Source organism: Hyla sarda, chromosome 1, assembly GCF_029499605.1.
Source record: "Hyla sarda isolate aHylSar1 chromosome 1, aHylSar1.hap1, whole genome shotgun sequence".
NCBI classification, from domain to species: Eukaryota; Metazoa; Chordata; class Amphibia; order Anura; family Hylidae; genus Hyla; species Hyla sarda.
The window spans coordinates 295086463-295106697 of NC_079189.1; the positions used below are offsets into that span (position 1 = coordinate 295086463).

The following is a 20235-nucleotide window of genomic DNA, read 5'->3' on the forward strand; positions in this document are numbered from 1 at the left end:
TCGCTAAAATGTGTGTCTCCCCCCCCCAAATTTTACATTTTTACAAGGGTTAATAGCAGAAAAGACACCCCACAATTTGTAAATACATTTCTTTGGAGTAAGGACATACCTGATTTTTTGATGATTTAGGCTTGGCGGGTGCACAGCAGGTCTTACTTGAGTGGGAGCGCAGTCAGCTTGATATGGAGCCAGGATGTGGGACCCCCCCTCAAGGAGCGTTAATGGGGGGAGCACTGAGCCCTAAAATAGGGGAACACTATGGGGGAAACGGGCCATAACTGGGGTAGACAGGTGGGGTACAAAGGCCCGTAAATATGGGGTACAGTGGGCCAGAAAACTATAAATCATAAAATAATAAAACAGGATATGTTCCCAGAATGATGACCCAGAGCATAGCCAAAACTAAAAAAAAAAATATGCGTGAATGTGATTTGATGTGATGTGTGTGGCCGTCCCTAACCTGTTATCTCAAATGCGCACCCGCTCAGGTGGAGAGAGAGCGCTGCGCATTTGAGGCAACATAAAAAAGTCCCCGATGATAGTGACTCAGTGACCTATGACCCATTTCTGAAAAAAACACCCCCAGAGGTCTTATCAGGTTTTTTTTTTTTTTTTTTAAGGATTTTTTGGGCAATTTAGTGGTTTATGGGGGTTATATTTTGGAATGTACTCTGGACTTGGTACATTGGTCAAATTATGGAAAATTCAAATAAAAACGGAAAACTTAGGGCTCCATGGAAGTGTGATACTCCCTGAAGCAGCCTATGCAGAGGCCCGGATGATCGGGGCAAGTGTCACATTGGTACCTGGTGTCCCTCCGAATTCCCCTCCTGTAACACACTCTGCATCTTTTCTGGGATCGTCCCTTCTTCCCAGTGGGGGGTGGGGGGGGTGGTGGGATCTCACCTGGAAAGTGTTGGCCTGGGACGATCCTGGCGCCTATAACTCCAGACCCTTGGGAAGTCCGCCCTGATCTTTCCCGGTCAGCAAAGATCAGGAACCTTAGGACTTCTTCTTGGTACTGGAGGAATGTCCCTGTGTTGCCAGCGTACTGGGATAGTACAAAAGCGTTGTACATGGCAACCTGTACCAAGTAGACCGCAACTTTTTTGTTCCATGCCCGTGTTTTCCGCATGGCGTTATATGGCTTGAGGACTTGATCTGAGAGATCAACTCCCCCCATATACCGATTGTAGTCCAGAATACAATCGGGCTTGATGACCGGTCCCACGGTACCTCGCACAGGGACAGGGGTGCTGCCATTCCCATGAATAGTGGTGAGTATAAGGACATCCCTCTTATCCTTATACTTCACCAACAACAGGTTATCATGGGTCATGGCACGGGACTCACCCTTGGGGATAGGCGTCTGGACCAAATTTAGAGGGAGGCCTCTCTGGTTTTTCCGCACGGTCCCACAAGCGGACGTGGATCTGGCGGCAAGGGATGTGAAGAGAGGGATGCTGGTATAAAAGTTGTCCACGTACACGTGGTAACCCTTATTCAGCAATGGGTACATAAGGTCCCAAACGATTTTCCCGCTAACACCCAGAGTGGGGGAACAATCTGGGGGTTCAATACGGGAATCTCGTCCCTCATACACTCTAAACTTGCAAGTGTACCCGGAGGTACTCTCGCAAAGTTTATAGAGCTTCACGCCATACCGCGCCCGCTTCGAGGGAATATACTGGCGGAAGATGAGTCTCCCCTTAAAACTGATGAGAGACTCATCTACTGAGAGGTCCCTGAGCGGTACGTAGGCCTCCAAAAATTTGGCCCCAAAGTGATCGATGACCGGCCTCACTTTGTAAAGCCGGTCATGGGCGGGATCACCTGGGGGCGGACATGCCGCATTATCTGCATAATGCAGGCATTTCCGAATCGCCTCGTACCGCCTCCGTGTCATCGCCATACTGTAAAGCGGGGTCTGGTAGAGAACGTCCCCGCTCCCCACTTGGTTTTTTGTCCAGGCCCATATGCAGCGTGAGGCCCCAAAATGTCCTCATTTCCGCTGCATCAATGGCGCGCCATTCATTGGGCCTGGCCAAAAGCGAATCTGGGTGGTGGGCAATGAACTGCTGGGCGTACAAGTTCGTTTGCTCCACCATGTGATTGACCAGGCTGTCACTGAAAAAAAACTTTAAAAAGTCCAGATCAGTGAACCCAGCCATGTTAATCCGGATTCCTGAGTCGCCAACAAACTCAGGAATCCGTGGCTGATAACCCTCTGGGGGGCTCCAGACAAGGTCACCGGAAGGGGGCTCCGGTGCACTTGTCTGGGGGGCCGGACTCCTATTACGAGCGGCATTGCCACTCGTACTAGTGTTGGCCACTGGGTCACTCTCATGGGGGGTGCGTGGCCTCGCCTGGCGGCGTCTCCGCCGCCGTGCAGGGGGCTCATCATCACTACTAGATGATGAGGAGGGCGATGAAGAACACAAAAAAGTTGGATCTTCATCGTCCTCACTGGCAGATTCGGAGTCGGAGGCTAAAAAAGCGTAAGCCTCCGCTGCCGAAAATGCCCGGCGGGCCATCGCCTTTTTTCTACGGTGGCGGGGGGAGGGGCGGTGGGTGGGGAAGTATGTACTGTGTGGTGCTTGGTGTAAAAAGTGTAGAACCGTAATAGAATAGAAAAAAAAAAGCTGTGGCCCAAAAAAAAAGGGGTGGCAAACGCAGCTCCCTGAACCCCTAATAGGACCCGGGGTAAGGGTTCAGACCCTAATAGGACCCTGGGGGACCTATTAGGGGGTCAGGGGGGGGGATTTTTTTTAATAAAAAAAAAAAAGCTGCGGCCAAAAAAAAGGGGAGCGCACGCAGCTCCCTGAACCCCTAATAGGACCCGGGGTCAGGATCAGACCCTAATAGGACCCTGCGGGACCTATTAGGGGGTCAGGGGGGGAGGGGGGGATACTTGTATTTTTACTTTTATTTCACTTTATAACTTATTCAACTCCTACCTGTTCCTGCAATGATCTTACCCTAATCTAAGGCTCCTGAGGGGGCTCCGGAGCTCCGAGGGGGGGATCCACGGCTTCTTCTCCCTGCTGCACGCGCTGACTGAATCAAAACAGCGGGTCCAGCAGCAAAAAATCGCCGACATGCGGGGGTCCCGGGGTCCCCCTCGGCATTTGCACTGCATGCCTGCTGAACGATTTCAGCAGGCATGCCGTTCCGATCTCTGCCCGGCGCGCGGCAGGGACCGGAAAATGCCATGACGTCCTGGGACGTCATTGGTCCTTAACACCCAGGGTGCCATGACGTCCCAGGAAGTCATTGGTCCTTAAGAGGTTAAACACTACAAATTGGATGTAGCCTCGTCTCAGGATTTAGCCTTTGGACGGAAAGTGCTGCAAGCTGTAGTCCCTCCCTAGACATCATTTATCTGGTATGTCTAATTGTGGTGCTGATGTGATGATTAGATGAAAAATGGGAATTATGACTTACCGATAATTCGGTTTTCTTGAATCATCACATCAGCACCCTTTTAATCCCTCGCTAAGTAGTGTACGTATGTTTAGTTATTTATATGTAAGCTTCTAATTTGTAAACACTGAGGGGTTGTCCGGGGAGGGGCCTTTTAACCTCTTTGTGCTTCCTGTTCCTTTAGGATCAATGGGGGGGGGGGGCAATCTCATTGTGGTGCTGAGGTGATGATTCAAGAAAACTGAATTTATCAGTAAGTCATAATTCCCATTTTTTTCTAAACTAAATAACCCTAATTCTGATAATCTTTCTGGGTACTGTAGTCCTCCCATTCCCCGTATTACTCTGGTTGCCCGTCTTTGAACCCTCTCCAGCTCCACTATACCTTTCTTGTACACTGGTGCCCAGTACTGTACACCATATTCTATGTGTGGTCTGACTAGTGATTTGTACATCGGTAGAATTATTTCCTTGTCGTGGCCATCTATGCCCCTATTGATGCACCCCATGATTTTATTAGCCTTGGCAGCAGCTGCCCGACACTGGTCACTTCAGCTAAATTTACTGTTAACTAAGACTCCTAAGTCCTTTTCCATGTCAGTCGTCCCAAGTGTGCTCCCATTTAATACATAATCCCAGCCCATATTTTTCTTCCCCATGTGGGAGTTTAATTGACATATTTGATTGTTTTTGTTTTTATTTACTGATATTTTTGCAATCCCCAAACCTAAAATGGCCTCCATGTTGTTGGAAAATGCAGTCCGGTGTGCATCTTGTACAATGTATGCAATCCTTGAGCAGCAGTTCGAGGGTGAATATTGTTGTGTAAGATGTGAGCGAGTTGATCGTTTGGAAGCCCAGATCCTGGATCTAGAGGAACAACTGGTAACATTGAGACGCATTGACAACTTGGAGAGGAGTCTTCTGCTCACTGAGCAGGCACTCTCGTGGGTAGAGGTGGGGGAGGACAGTGGGACGGAGTTGCAGGACAGTCAGGCAGCTAGCTGGATTACAGTTAGAAAGCGGGGTAGGGGAAAAAGTGTCAGGGAGGCTAGTCCTGAACTGGCACGCCCCAACAAGTTTGCCCGCTTGGCAGATGAGGGGGATGCAATTTCAGAGCTAGCAGTACTGCAGCAGGAACATATTGATATAGTTGGGGTCACTGAGACTTGGCTGGACTCCTCGCATGACTGGGTTGTCAATCTGCAGGGGTTTACATTGTTTCGCTAGGATAGAATGAACAGGAAAGGTGGTGGAGTCTGTCTGTATGTTAGAAGTGGTATGAAAATCGGTGTGAACGATGCCATGGTGTGTGATGATTCTGAGGATGTGGAATCATTGTGGGTAGAATTACAAAAGGAGGGAACTACTGAAAAAATATTTGGTGTAATCTGCAGACCCCCTAATATCACTGAAGAGATAGAAGGTCGGCTGTATAAACAAATAGAGAGGGCCGCCCGGGCAGGTACAGTGGTAATAATGGGAGATTTTAACTATCCAGACATAGATTGGGGTCGGGGGTTGGCTAAAACTTCAAAGGGGCGACAATTCCTAAATTTATTGCAGGATAATTTTATGGGCCAGTTTGTGGAGGACAGTTTGTGAAGTGATGCCTTGTTGGATCTGATCCTTTTCAACAACGCAGAGCTGGTTGGTAATGTAACTGTACGGGAAAACCTTGGTAAGAGCGACCACAATATAGTTACTTTTGATTTAAAATGTAGAAAACAAAGACAGACGGGGAAGGCAAAAACATATAACTTTAAAAAGGCAAACTTCCCTGGGTTGAGGGCTGCACTACAGGACATAGACTGGAGGGAGGTGTTCTCAAATATTGATACAGAAAATAAAAGGGACATCTTTAAATCAACTCTAAATAAATATACAGCTAAATATATACCAAAGGGGAACAAATATAAAGGATTAAAACTAAATCCTACATGGCTAACAAATGATGTTAAAAGAGCAATAAACAACAAAAAAATAGCCTTCAAAAAATACAAATCTGAGGGGTCAGCGATAACATTTAAACAGTACAAAGAGCTTAATAAAATCTGTAAAAATGTAATAAAAACAGCAAAAATTCAAAATGAGACAGGTGGCCAAAGAAAGCAAAACGTATCCTAAATATTTTTTTAGATATATAAATGCAAAAAAAAACAAGGACAGAGCATGTAGGACGCCTTAATAATGATAATGGGGAGGTTGTCACAGGCGATCAAGAGAAGGCGGAGCTACTGAATGGGTTCTTTAGTTCTGTATATACTAGGGAAGAAGAAGGAGCTTACATTGGCCAGGTCAATGCTGGTAACACATCATGTAATGTACTGAACTGGCTTAATGTAGAGATGGTACAAGGTAAGTTAAGTAAAGTAAATGTAAGCAAATCTCCAGGGCCGGATGGACTACACCCAAGAGTTCTGAGAGAGGTAAGTTCAGTAATATCTGTACCCTTGTTCATGATATTTAGAGATTCTCTGGTGTCTGGTATTGTGCCAAGGGACTGGCACAAGGCTAATGTGGTACCAATCTTCAAGAAGGGCTCTAGGTCTTCCCCAGGAAATTATAGACCGGTAAGTTTAACGTGCATTGTGGGTAAATTGTTTGAAGGACTTATAAGGGATTACATACAGGAATACATAGGGGATAATTGTATTATAAGTGATAGCCAGCATGGGTTTACTAAGGATAGAAGTTGTCAAACCAATCTAATTTGCTTTTATGAAGAGGTGAGTAGAAGCCTTGACAGAGGAATGGCTGTGGATATAGTGTTTCTGGATTTTGCTAAAGCATTTGATACTGTCCCTCACAGACGTCTGACAGGTAAGTTAAGGTCTTTGGGCTTGGAAACTTTAGTTTGTAACTGGATTGAACACTGGCTCATGGATCGTACCCAGAGAGTGGTGGTCAATGATTCGTACTCTGATTGGTCCCCGGTTATTAGTGGTGTACCCGAAGGTTCAGTACTGGGACCGCTGTTATTTAATTTATTTATCAATGATATAGAGGATGGTATTAACAGCTCTGTTTCTATCTTTGCAGATGACACCAAGCTTTGTAGCACGGTACAGTCTATAGAGGATGTGCATAAGTTATAAGATGACTTGGATAGACGAAGTGTCTGGGCATCCACTTGGCAAATGAGGTTCAATGTGGATAAATGTAAAGTTATGCATCTGGGTACTAATAACCTGCATGCGTCGTATGTCTTAGGGGGTGTTAAACTGGCAGAGTCACTGGTAGAGAAGGATCTGGGCGTACTTGTAGATCATAGACTACAGAATAGCATGCAATGTCAGGCTGCTGCTTCCAAGGCCAGCAGGATATTGTCATGTATCAAAAGAGGCATGGACTCGAGGGACAGGGACATAATACTCCCCCTTTTATAAAGCATTGGTACGGCCTCACCTGGAATATGCTGTTCAGTTTTGGTCACCAGTCCATAAAAGGGACACTGTGTTGCTGGAAAGGGTGCAGAGATGCGCAACTAAAATAATATGGGGCATGGAAAATCTTAGCTATAAGGAGCAATTAAAGGAGTTACAATTGTTTAGTCTTGAGAAGAGACGTTTAAGGGGGGATATGATAAACGTATATAAATATATTAATGGCCCATACAAAACATATGGAGAAAAACTGTTCCAGGTTAAGCCCCCTCAAAGGACAAGGGGGCACTCCCTCCGTTTGGAGAAGAAAAGGTTTAGTCTCAAGGGACGACACGCCTTCTTTACCATAAGAACTGTGAATTTATGGAACAGTCTACCTCAGGAACTAGTCACAGCAGGAACGATTAATACATTTAAATCAGGGTTAGATACATTCCTGGAACAAAATAACATTAATGCTTATGCAGAAATATAAAATCCCATCCCTTCCCCAATATCCCACCACACCCCTACCCTTCAATTCACTGTTTGAACTTGATGGACGTATGTCTTTTTTCGACCGTACTATGTAACTATGTGCATTACCTTACATTTATCAGTGTTGAACCTCATCTGCGACTTCCCAGCCCAAACCTCCAACCTATCCAGATCCATTTGTAAAAGTACACTGTCCTCTATAGTGTTTACCGCTGTACAGAGTTTTGAGTCATCTGCAAAGATTGCTACTTTACAATTCAACCCCTCTGCAAGGTCAATAATGAATATATTAAATAGGACAGGACCCAAGACGGACCCCTGTGGTACCCCACTAGTAAGTCACCCAATCAGAATAAGTACCATTAATAACCACCCTCTGTTTCCTATCATTGAGCCAGTTACTTACCCACTTGCACACATTCTCCCCCAGCCCAAACCTTCTCATTTTATGCACCAACCGTTTATGTGGAACCGTATCAAATGCTTTGGAAAAATCCAGATATACGACATCCAGCGATTGCCCCTGGTCCAGTCTGGAGCTCACCTCCTCATAGAAGCTGATCAGGTTAGTTTGATAGGATCGATCCCTCATAATTCCATGCTGATACGGGGTCATACATTTATTTTTATCAAGATACTCCAAAATAGCATCTCTTAGGAAACCCTCAAACAATTTACAAACAACCGAGGTTAAACTAACAGGTCTATAATTCCCAGGGTCACCTTTTGACCCCTTCTTAACCCCTTATGGACACATGACGTACTGGAACGTCATGTGTCCGCTCCCGATCTATAATGTGGGGCCACGTCATGGCGGGTCGGGCCCGGCCTCTAACAACGGCCGGGACCCGTGGCTAATAGCGCGCGGCATTGATCGCTGTGCCGCGTGCTATTAACCCTTTAGACGCGGCGTTCAAAGTTAAACGCCACGTCTGAAGTGAAACTGAAACCATGCCGGTTAGCTCAATGGGCTGTTCGGGATAGCCACGGCGAAATCGCGGCATCCCGAACAGCTTACAGGACAGCAGGAGGGTCCCTACCTGCCTCCTCGCTGTCCGATTGCCGAATGACTGCTCAGTGTCTGAGATCCAGGCATGAGCAGTCAAGCGGCAGAATCATCGATCACTGGTTTCCTATGAGAAACCAGTGATCAATGTAATAGATCAGTGTGTGCAGTGTTATAGGTCCCTAAGTGAATAAATATCATTTAACCCCTTCCCTCTTAAAAGTTTGAATCACCCCCCTTTTCCCATAAAAAAAAGTGTAAATAAAAATAAACATATATGTATCGCCGCGTGTGGAAATGTCCGAATTATAAAAAATATATAGTTAAACCGCACGGTCAATGGCGTGCGCGCAAAAAAATTCCAAAGTCCAAAATAGTGCATTTTTGGTCACTTTTCATATCATGAAAAAAATGAATAAAAAGCGATCAATAAGTCCTATCAATGCAAAAATGGTACCGTTAAAAACTTCAGATCACGGTGCAAAAAATGAGCCCTCATACCGCCCCATACACGGAAAAATAATAAAGTTATAGGGGTCAGAAATGACAATTTTAAACGTATTAATTTTCCTGCATGAAGTTATGATTTTTTCCAGAAGTACGACAAAATCAAACCTATATAAGTAGGGTATCATTTTAACCGTATGGACCTACAGAATAAATATCAGGTGTCAATTTTACTGAAAAATGTACTACGTAGAAACGGAAGCCCCCAAAAGTTACAAAACGGCGTTTTTTTTCAATTTTGTCTCTCAATGATTTTTTTTTTTCCGCTTCACCGTAGATTTTTGGGCAAAATGACTGACGTCATTACAAATTAGAATTGGTGGCGCAAAAAATAAGCCATCATATGGATTTTTAGGTGCAAAATTGAGAGTTATGATTTTTTTTTAAAGGCAAGGAGCAAAAAACGAAAATGCAAAAACGGAAAAAACCCCAGTCCTAAAGGGGTTAAATATTGGCACCACATTTGCCATGCGCCAGTCCTGGGGAAGGAACAGTCCCTGTCACTATTGAGTCCCTGAATTAAAAAAAATAGGGGTCTGTCTATTACATTACTTAATTCCTTTAGAACATGGGGGTGAATGCCATCTGGACCTGGTGATTTCTCTTAGATTTTTTTGTAGGCGGCACTGTACTTCTTCCTGGGTTAGAGAGGTGACCTTTACTGGGGAGCTTACCTTATCACACTGTATTTAACCTGGCATTTCATTTGTTTAATATATTTTCTTTTTCCTGATCCCCATTTATAATTTCTTCCTCATCATTTTTTAAAGGGCCTTTTTGACCTTTTTGTTATTTATATAGTTAAAGAAAATTTTGGGGTTAGTTTTACTCTCTTTGGCAATGAGTCTTTCTGTCTCTATTTTTGCGGCTTTTATCTGTTTTTTACATATTTTACATTTTTCTCTATAGCTTTTTAATGCTTCTTCACTGCTGTCCTGTTTTACTAATTTAAATGCTTTTATTTTTGTCATTTATTGCCCCCTTAACATTTTTATTCATCCATATTAGTTTTCTTTTATTTCTGACCCTCTTATTCCCATAAGGTATATACATCTTGCAGTGAAAATTTAAGATATTTTTAAAAGTCTCCCATTTAGTTTCAGTATAGTTCTTTTTGAGGACATTATCCCATTTTATATTGTTAAGGGCTTCTCTGAGTTGATTGAACTTTGCCTTCCTAAAGTTCATTGTTTTTGTGGTCCCTCGAGAGATTCCCTTATTGAAGAACAAGTTATAATGTATTATATTATGATCACTATTTCCTAGGTGTCCATCTACCTGCACATTAATTACTCTGTCAGGTACGTTGGTTAATATTAAAGTCTAGTAGGGCATCCCCTCTGGTAGGGCCCTGCACCATTTGGGACAGATAATTGTCTTTAGTTATACTCAGAAACCTGTTTCCTTTATGAGATTCACAGGTCTGGTGTAGGCTGGTGTAGACCCCAACTTTTCCTTTTCATAAGGGGTAAAAGGAGAAAAAGCCCCCAAAATTTGTAGTGTAATTTCTCCCGAGTACGGAAATACCCCATATGTGGTCCTAAACTGTTTCCTTGAAATATGACAGGGCTCCGAAGTGAGAGAGAGCACCATGTGCATTTGAGGACTAAATTAGGGATTGCATAGGGGTGGAAATAGGGGTATTCTACACCAGTGATTCCCCAACAGGGTGCCTCCAGCTGTTGCTAAACTCCCAGCATGCCTGGACAGTCAGTGGTTGTCCAGAAATGCTGGGAGTTGTTGTTTTGCAACAGCTGAAGGCTCAGTTTTGGAAACACTGCCGTACAAGACGTTTTAAATTTTTATTGGGGGGGACAGTGTAAGGGGTGTATATGTAGTGTTTTACCCTTTATTATGTGTTAGTTTAGTGTAGTGTTTTTAGGGTACATTCACACTGGTGGATGTTTACAGTGAGTTCCCTGCTAGGAGTTTGCGCTGCGGCGAAAAATATGCCGCAGCTCATACTTGAAGCAGAAAACTTACTGTAAACCTGTCTGTGTGAATGTACCCTGTACATTCACATGGGGGGGGGGGGGGGGGGGGGGCAAACCTCCAGCAGTTTCAAAACTACAACTCCCAAAATGCTGGGAGTTGTACTTTTGCAACAGCTGGAGGCACACTGGTTGGAAAACCTTCAGTTAGGTTCTGTTATCTAACTCAATATTTTCCAACCAGTGTGCTTCCAGCTGTTGCAAAACTACAACTCCCAGCATGTACTGATCGCCGAAGGGCATGCTGGGAGATGTAGTTATGCAACAGCTGGAGGGATCGCAGCTACATTTCCCAGCATGCTGGGATTTGCAGTTTTGCAACATCTGGAGAGCTACAGTATAGAGACCACTGCAAACTGTGGCCCTCCAGATGTTGCAAAACTACAAATCCCAGCATGCCCAAACAGCTGTCTGGGCATGCTGGGAGTTGTAGTTTTGCAACATCTGGAGTGCTACAGTATAGAGACCACTGTATAGTGGTCTCGGACTGTAGCCCTCCAGATGTTGCTAGGCAATTTACCGGTTTCCATCGGATCCAGGGAGCCTGCTGCAGGTCATCGCCGACCGCCGATCTACGACACCGATCGTCGCCCGCAGCCTCCGGAGGGGTAAGTGGACGTCGGCGCCCGGTCCCCTTCGGGTTCCCCGTTCTGCCCCGCCTATTATGGGTGGGCAGGACAGGGAAAACTAAAGTTAACCCCCCGCCTCCGATCTGCTATTGGTGGTCGCGTCTAGACCACCAATAGCAGGGATAGGAGGGGTGGCACCCCTGCCACCTCACTCCTATCCCTTCAGGGGGATCGTGGGTGTCTTGGACAACCGCGATCCCCCTTATATTCCAGGTCACCGGGTCACCATCGACTCGTAATGACCCGTAATCGTGCAAATCGCAAGTGTGAATTCACTTGCGATTTGCGCCGATCGCCGACATGCCCTCCTGGGCATTTGCGCGGGGTGACTGCTGATCGATATCAGCAGTCACCCCGGTCCAGTCCCCGCATGGCAGGGACTTAAATTCCCATGGACCTACGCGTACGTCCTTGGTCCTTAACTACCAGGGTGCTTAGACGTACGCGTACGTCCATGGTCCTTAAGGGGTTAAAGGGGTACTCCGGTGGAAAACTTTTTTTTTTATATATATCAACTGGTGCCAGAAAAGTTAAACAGATTTGTAAATTTACTTCTATTAAAAAATCTTAATACTTCCAGTACTTATTAGCTGCTGAATACTACAGAGGAAATTATTTTCTTTTTGGAACACAGATCTCTCTGCTGACATCATGACCACAGTGCTCTCTGCTGACATCTCTGTCCATTTAAAGAACTGTCCAGAGTAGTAGAAAATCCCCATAGAAAACATATACTGCTCTGGACAGTTCCTAAAATGGACAGATGTCAGCAGGGAGCACTGTGTTCAAAAAAGAAAAGAATTTCCTCTGCAGTATTCAGCAGCTAATAAGTACTGGAAGGATTAAGATTTTTTAATAGAAGTAAATTTACAAATCTGTTTAACTTTCTGGCACCAGTTGATATATATATATATATATATATATATATATATATATATATATATATAAAATTCCACCCGAGTACCCTTTTAACCCCTTGGGGACCAAGACCATTTTGACCCTAAGGACCAGAGCATTTTTTGCACATCTGACCACTGTCAGTTTAAGCATTAATAACTGTGGGATGCTTTTACCTTTCATTCTGATTTTGAGATTGTTTTTCCATGACATATTCTACTTTAACATAGTGGTAAATTTTCGTCATTATTTGCATCCTTTTTTGGTGAAAAATCCCAAAATTTCATGAAAATTTTGGATGTTTCTAACTTTGAAACTCTCCGCTTGTAAGGAAAATGGATATTCCAAATAAATGTATATATTGATTCACAAATACAATATATCTACTTTATGTATAACATCATAAAGTTGACATGTTTTTACTTTTTGAAGACATGAGGGCTTCAAAGTATAACAGCAATTTTCAACATTTTCTCAAAAATTGCAAAATCTGAATTTTTCAGGGACCAGTTAAGTTTGAAGTGGATTTGAGGGGCCTTTCTGTGAGAAATACCCCATAAATGACCCCATTATAGAAAATACACCCCTCTTTTTTTTCAATTACCTTTTATAAAAATGAAAAGTATGGGGCAACACCAGCATGTTGGTGTAAAAAATAAAAAAAATTTAAACTAACATTCTGGTGTAGACCCCAACTTTACATTTTCATAAGAGGTAAAAGGAGAAAAGGCCACCAAAGATTTGTAGCGCAATTTCTCCCGAGTACGGAGATACCCCATATGTGGCCCTAAACTGTTGCCTTGAAATACGACAGGGCTCAGAAGTGAGAAAGCGCCATGTGCATTTGAGGCCTAAATTAGGGATTTTCATAGGGGTGGACCAGGATGCAGGTTTTACACTTGCCTCCGCCACCAAAAATACTGTACTTCAGTTTTCCCCAAACAGAGTGCCTCCAGCTGTTGCAAAACTCCCAACATGCCTGGACAGTCAATGGCTGTCCGGCAATACTGGGAGTTATTTTACAACAGCTGGAGGCTCTGTTTTGGAAAAACTGACGTACAAGAAGTTTTTTTTTTTTTTTATTGTGGGGGGGGGGGGACACTGTAAGGGTGTAGTGTATATGTAGGTTTTCACTCTTTATATAGGGTTAGTGTAGTGTTTTCAGGGTATATTCACACGAGTGAGGGTTTACAGTGTGTTTCCAGCTGCAGCGGAAAATTTTCCGCATCTCAAACTTGAAGCGGGAAACTTGCTGTAAAGCCCCGCCCGTGTGAATGTACCCTGTACACTCACGTGGGGGAGGGGGCAAAACTACAACTCCCAGCATGCACTGACAGACCGTGCATGCTGGGAGTTGTAGTTATGCAACAGCTGAAGGCACTCTTGTTGGGATTGGGAAACACTGAGTTAGGCAACAGACTACCACAGTGTTGCCGCACCACTGTCTGTTTCCTAACTCAGTGTTTCCCAACCCGTGTGCCTCCAGCTGCTGGAAAACTGACAGAGCATGCATGCTGGGAGTTGTAGTTTTGCAACAGCAGGAGGCACACTGGTTTGGAAACACTGAGTTAGGAAAAATACAATGTTTCCCAACCAGTGTGCCTCCAGTTTTTGCAATACCACAACTCCCAGCATGCCCAGACAGCCAAAGGACATGTTGGGAGTTATAGTTATGCAACAACTGGAGGAGAACAGTTTTGAGACCACTGTGTAGTGCTCTTCAAACTGTAGCCCTCCAGATGTTGCAAAATTCCAAGCATTACCAGACTGCCCAGCCATGCTGGGAGCTGTAGTTCGGCAACATCTGAAGGGCCAGATGTTGCTGAACTACAACTCCCAGCATGCCTGGACAGTCTCGTCATGCTTTGAATTGACATCTGGAGCGCTACAGTTTGGACACCACTGTATAGTGGTCTCCAAACTGTGTCCTTCCAGATGTTGCTACAACTGCCAGCATGCTGAGACTGTCCAGGAATGCTGGGAGTTGTAGTTCTGCAACATCTGAAGGGCCAGATGTTAGAACTACAACTCCCAGCATGCCTGGACTGTCTGGGCATGCTGAGAGTTGTAGTTTAGCAACATCTGGAAGAACACAGTTTGGAGACCACTACACAGTGGTCTCCAAACTGTGGCCCTCCAGATGTTGCAAAACTGCAACTCCCAGCATACCCAGACAGTCAAAGGGTGTCTGGGCATGCTGGGAGTAGTAGTTTTGAAACTCCTAGAAGCTGCAGTGAAGATCAAGGCGATCTTCACTGCAGCATCTGACACAGCAGCACCACTTGCCTGCTGCCGATCCTGGTCCCCACGTGACTGCCGCTGGTCCCCTCCGCATCCACGGCCGCCGCACCTCGCCGCCATCTTTCCCCTGCTCTGCCCCGACATCCAGGAGAGGGCAGAGCGGGGGAAATGAACGTTTCCCCCCCCGCCCTGCGATTCGCCGATCAGTCCGCCGATCGGCCAATCGCAGGGGATAGGAGGAGATGGCACCCTGCCACCCCTCTCCTATCCTCTAGGATGAATGGGGCTGACAGCTCCGATCATCCCTATTGTCCGAGCTATCGGGTCATCAGAGACCCGATCAGCCCGGAATAGCGGCAAGTCGCCGATCTGAATTGATCGTCGATTTGCTGCAATCGCTTACATGGGGGGGGGGGGGGGTCTCAGGACCCTCCCAGACATTTGCACGGGATGCCTGCTGAATGATTTCAGCAGGCATCCCAGTCCGGTCCCCACCCGCCGCACGGCAGGGAAAGAAATTCCCACGGGCGTACAGGTATGTCCTTGGTCCTTAAGTACTAGGAGGTTAACCCAAGAGGTTAAGGACTTTAAAACTGGGACGTATGGATACGCCCACTGTCCTTAAAGGGGTTAAAGCATTAGAGTGGATACCTTTTTGTCTAGTGAAACCACTTTCGCTAAGACCATTCTAAGTTCTGCAAGGCAGGAAAGCCCTCCCTAGGGGCTTTCTTGCTAAATCCCCACATTGTGCTGCTGAGGGATGCTAGGGAACAACATTTTGTGAGTTAATTTGTTTTCCCTTAGTCTCCTCAGCAGCACAAACTTCCCTCCCTTATTAGTTTTATTTGTACTTTATAATTTACTCACTGTCCTGATGTGAGCAGGGCATTTATATAGCCTTTAGGGGAAGTCCTTATAATTTTTATTTAAATTCATTAATTAGGTCCTATTGGCTCACAGGGGCGGAGACACCCCACATTGTGCTGCTGAGGAGACTAAGGGAAAACAAATTAACTTACTAAATTTAGTCACGTATTTGCAGCCTCTGAATAGGGGACACTCCCAATAGTGGATGCGGACACACCCAATAGGAGACAAAATAGTCCCAATAGGGGACAACCAGGCTTAATTGCTAGCCCTACCTTGTACACAGGGTTTCGCCATCAGGGGGTACAGCCAATACTCCAGTAAGGGGCCCAGGAGTTGTAGTTTAGCAACAGCTGGAGGCACGCTGATCCTAAACTTCAACTTGCATAATGGGAGTTGTAGTTCAGCAACAGCTTGGGGCACCCAGGTGTAAAAATCACCCGCCTGCTGTTGCAAAACTACAACTCCCAGCATGCCCTTACAGTTAGGACTCGCTGGGAGTTGTGGTTTTGCAACAGCTGGATGCACAGGTGTAAAAATGCCACCTGCCTGCTGTTGCAAGACTACAACTCCCAGCATTGCCCATTGTAAGGGCATTCTGGGAGTTGTAGTTTTGCAACAGCTGGAGGCACCCAATTGTAAAAATGCCACCCGCCGCTGTTGCAAGACTACAGCTCCCAGCATGCCCTTACAGTGAGGACATGCTGGGAGTTGTAGTTTTGCAACAGCTGGAGGCACCAGGTGTAAAAATGCAACCTGCCCATTGTTGCAAGACTACAGCTCCCAGCATGCCCTTACAGTGAGAACATGCTGGGAGTTGTAGTTTTGCAACAGCTGGATGCACAGGGGTAAAAATGCCACCTGCCTGCTGTTGCAAGACTACAACTCCCAGCATGGCCCATTGTAAGGGCATTCTGGGAGTTGTAGTTTTGCAAAAGCTGGAGGCACCCAGGTGTAAAAATGCCACCCGCCCGCTGTTGCAAGACTATAACTCCCAGCATGCCTTTACAGTGAGGACATGCTGTGAGTTGTAGTTTTGCAACAGCTGGAGGCACCCAGGTGTAAAAATGCCACCCGCAGCTGTTGCAAGACTACAGCTCCCAGCATGCCCATCCAATGAGGACATGCTGGGTGTTGTAGTTTTGTCACCATTAGCCCTGCTTGGGTGAGGCCTACTTTTATTCATTCACCACTCCAGGGCAGAACCGAACCAGCAGCAGGGATCTATGGGGCAGATTTATCAAAACTTGTGTAGAGAGAGTGGTTCAGTTGCCCATAGCAACCAATCAGATTTTCTTTCATTTTTAAAGAGGCCTGTGAAAAATGAAAGAAATCCGATTGGTTGCTAGGGGCAACTGCTTCATTCTTTCCCTGCAGAGGTTTTGATAAATCTCCCCCTATATGTTTGCTCACCATTTATTTCTGTTCAGCACTGAAAGGGTGTTTGTGATTCCAGCTCTGGAGGAGGCGTGGCCAGCTAATTAAGGATCCTTAAATACAGCTGCTTCAGTGCAGTTCAAGCTCCATGCATGAGTGAGGACAGCTGTGCAGCAGACTTTTGGAGGGAAACTGTGACCATAGTAAGTAAGGAAGCTTGTGGTAGAATTGTGTGGAGGGCTCTTTAAGAACATGTTTCCTATGCTTTACTGATCCTCCATGTGGGATCTGTGATCTCCAGGTGTTACTGTGCAAGTTGGATCTATTAGAAATACCAGCAATGCAAAGGCCGGTATTCATCCAACCAGAGCGCCTCCAGCTGTTGTAGCTTTGCAACAGCTGGAGGCACCCCTGGTTGGGAAACACTGACCTATACTAAAAAGTGCAACATGCTGGGAGTTGTAGTTTTTATATGGGGCAGCTGCTGAGCTATAGGCTGTATCAGGGCATGCTGGGAGTTGTAGTTAGTAACTAACTGCAACTCCCAAATGAATAAATAAAATCGAGAAGTTGCATCAAAACAAAAAATGTTACTGTCAAAAACTACAGATTGGGGTGCAAAAAAATGATCCCCCATACACAATGGTGTCACTAAGGAGGAACCCCACGCCCCCGCCCCCTTAGGGTACGTTCACACGCGTAGATTTAGCTGCGGATCCGCTGGTGAAGGCCCCGCTCTATGCTGGCTTTACATGTGTCACTACCAGCAGACACAGTGGAGCGATGTGCGCGGCGTACTCTCACATCGCGGCCACTCTCCCTGCTCTGAGCTAGGCAGAGAGCTCCCGCGATGTGCGAGTATACTGCGACTCGCACATCAGTGTGTCTGCTCGTAGCGGGTATTGCCACTACGAGCAGGCACATGTAAAGCATAGAGCGGGCCTTCACCAGCCGATTTGCAGCGTAAAATACGCTGTAAATCTGCTCGTGTGAACGTAACCTTAAGAGGAGATCCAGCCTGTGCTCCCTTAACAAGCGGGTGAGGTGTCCATGTATATAGTGAGTGTGGGTATATAATGTGCGAGGTGTCCATGTATATAGGGAGTGTGTGTATATAATGTGCGAGGTGTCCATGTATATAGTGAGTGTGTAATATAATGTGCGAGGTGTCCATGTATATAGGGAGTGTGTGTATATAATGTGCGAGGTGTCATGTATATAGTGAGTGTGTGTATATATAATGTGCGAGGTGTCCATGTATATAGTGAGTGTGTGTATATAATGTGTGAGGTGTCCATGTAAATAGTGAGTGTGTGTGTATATAATGTGCGAGGTGTCCTTGTATATAGTGTGTGTGTATAATGTGCAAGGTGTCTGTGTATAATGTGCGAGGTGTCCATGTATATAGTGAGTGTATAATGTGCGAGGTGTCCATGTATATAGTGAGTGTGTATATATAATGTGCGAGGTGTCCATGTATATAGTGAGTGTGTGTATAATGTGCGAGGTGTCCATGTATATAGTGAGTGTGTGTATATAATGTGCGAGGTGTCCATGTATATAGTGTGTGTGTGTGTGTGTGTATATATAATGTGCGAGGTGTATAGTGTGTGTGTGTGTATATATAATGTGCGAGGTGTCCATGTATATAGTGTGTGTGTATATATGTGTGAGGTGTCCATGTGTATAGTGTGTGTATATATAATGTGCGAGGTGTCCATGTATATAGTGTGTGTGTGTATATATAATGTGCGAGGTGTCAATGTGTATAGTGTGTGTGTGTATAATGTGCGAGGTGTCCATGTATATAGTGAGTGTGTGTGTGTGTATAATGTGCGAGGTGTCCATGTATATAGTGAGTGTGTGTGTGTGTATATAATGTGCGAGGTGTCCATGTATATAGTGTGTGTGTGTGTGTGTGTATATATAATGTGCGAGGTGTCCATGTGTATAGTGAGTGTGTGGGTATATAATGTGCGAGGTGTCCATGTATATAGTGAGTGTGTGTATATAATGTGCGAGGTGTCATGTATATAGTGAGTGTGTGTATATAATGTGCGAGGTGTCCATGTATATAGTGTGTGTGTGTATATATAATGTGCGAGGTGTCCATGTATATAGTGTGTGTGTGTATAATGTGCGAGGTTGTCCATGTATATAGTGAGTGTGTGTATATAATGTGTTGAGGTGTCCATGTAAATAGTGAGTGTGTGTGTATATAATGTGCGAGGTGTCCTTGTATATAGTGTGTGTGTATAATGTGCGAGGTGTCTGTGTATAATGTGCGAGGTGTCCATGTATATAGTGAGTGTATAATGTGCGAGGTGTCCATGTATATAGTGAGTGTGGGTATATAATGTGCGAGGTGTCCATGTATATAGTGTGTGTGTGTGTGTATATAATGTGCGAGGTGTCCATGTATATAGTGAGTGTGTAATATAATGTGCGAGGTGTCCATGTATATAGGGAGTGTGTGTATATAATGTGTGAGGTGTCATGTATATAGTGAGTGTGTGTATATATAATGTGCGAGGTGTCATGTGTCATGTATATAGTGAGTGTGTGTATATATAATGTGCGAGGTGTCATGTGTGTGTATATAGTGAGTGTGTGTATATAATGTGCGAGGTGTCCATGTATATAGTGAGTGTGTGTATATAATGTGTGAGGTGTCCATGTAAATAGTGAGTGTGTGTGTATATTATGTGCGAGGTGTCCTTGTATATAGTGTGTGTGTATAATGTGCGAGGTGTCTGTGTATAATGTGCGAGGTGTCCCATGTATATAGTGAGTGGTGTATATATAATGTGCGAGGTGTCCATGTATATAGTGAGTGTGTGTATAATGTGCGAGTGTCCATGTATATAGTGTGTGTGTGTGTGTGTGTGTGTGTGTTGTGTATCTATAATGTGCGAGGTGTATTGTGTGTGTGTGTGTGTATATATAATGTGCGAGGTGTCCATGTATATAGTGTGTGTGTATATATAATGTGTGAGGTGTCCATGTGTATAGTGTGTGTGTGTGTATATATAATGTGCGAGGTGTCCATGTATATAGTGTGTGTGTGTATATATAATGTGCGAGGTGTCAATGTGTATAGTGTGTGTGTGTGTGTGTGTATAATGTTGCGAGGTGTCCATGTATATAGTGAGTGTTGTGTGTGTGTATATAATGTGCGAGGTGTCCATTGTATATAGTGTTTGTGTTGTGTCGTGTGTATATATAATGTGCGAGGTGTCCATGTGTATAGTGAGTGTGTGGGTATATAATGTGCGAGGTGTCCATGTATATAGGTGAGTGTGTGTATATAATGTGCGAGGTGTCATGTATATAGTGAGTGTGTGTATATAATGTGCGAGGTGTCCATGTATATAGTGTGTGTATGTAATGTGCGAGGTGTCCATGTATATAGTGTGTGTGTGTGTATCAATGTG

At 44.9% G+C, this 20235-nt stretch overlaps 1 long non-coding RNA gene across 8 annotated transcripts in view; it reads left to right on the forward strand.

Annotated features, from left to right (window-relative positions):
* LOC130267778 (uncharacterized) overlaps positions 1 to 20235 on the forward strand; it is a 112250-nt gene that overhangs the window by 66581 nt on the left and 25434 nt on the right. For 5 of the 8 annotated variants that reach the window (XR_008843275.1, XR_008843279.1, XR_008843286.1 and 2 more), the window contains exon 1: positions 16878 to 17004. The exons of the other annotated variants lie outside the window; for them this stretch is intronic. This is a non-coding gene — a long non-coding RNA (uncharacterized LOC130267778). Of the gene's footprint in view, positions 1 to 16877; positions 17005 to 20235 lie in introns of those variants that run through there. 8 annotated transcript variants of the gene reach the window in all.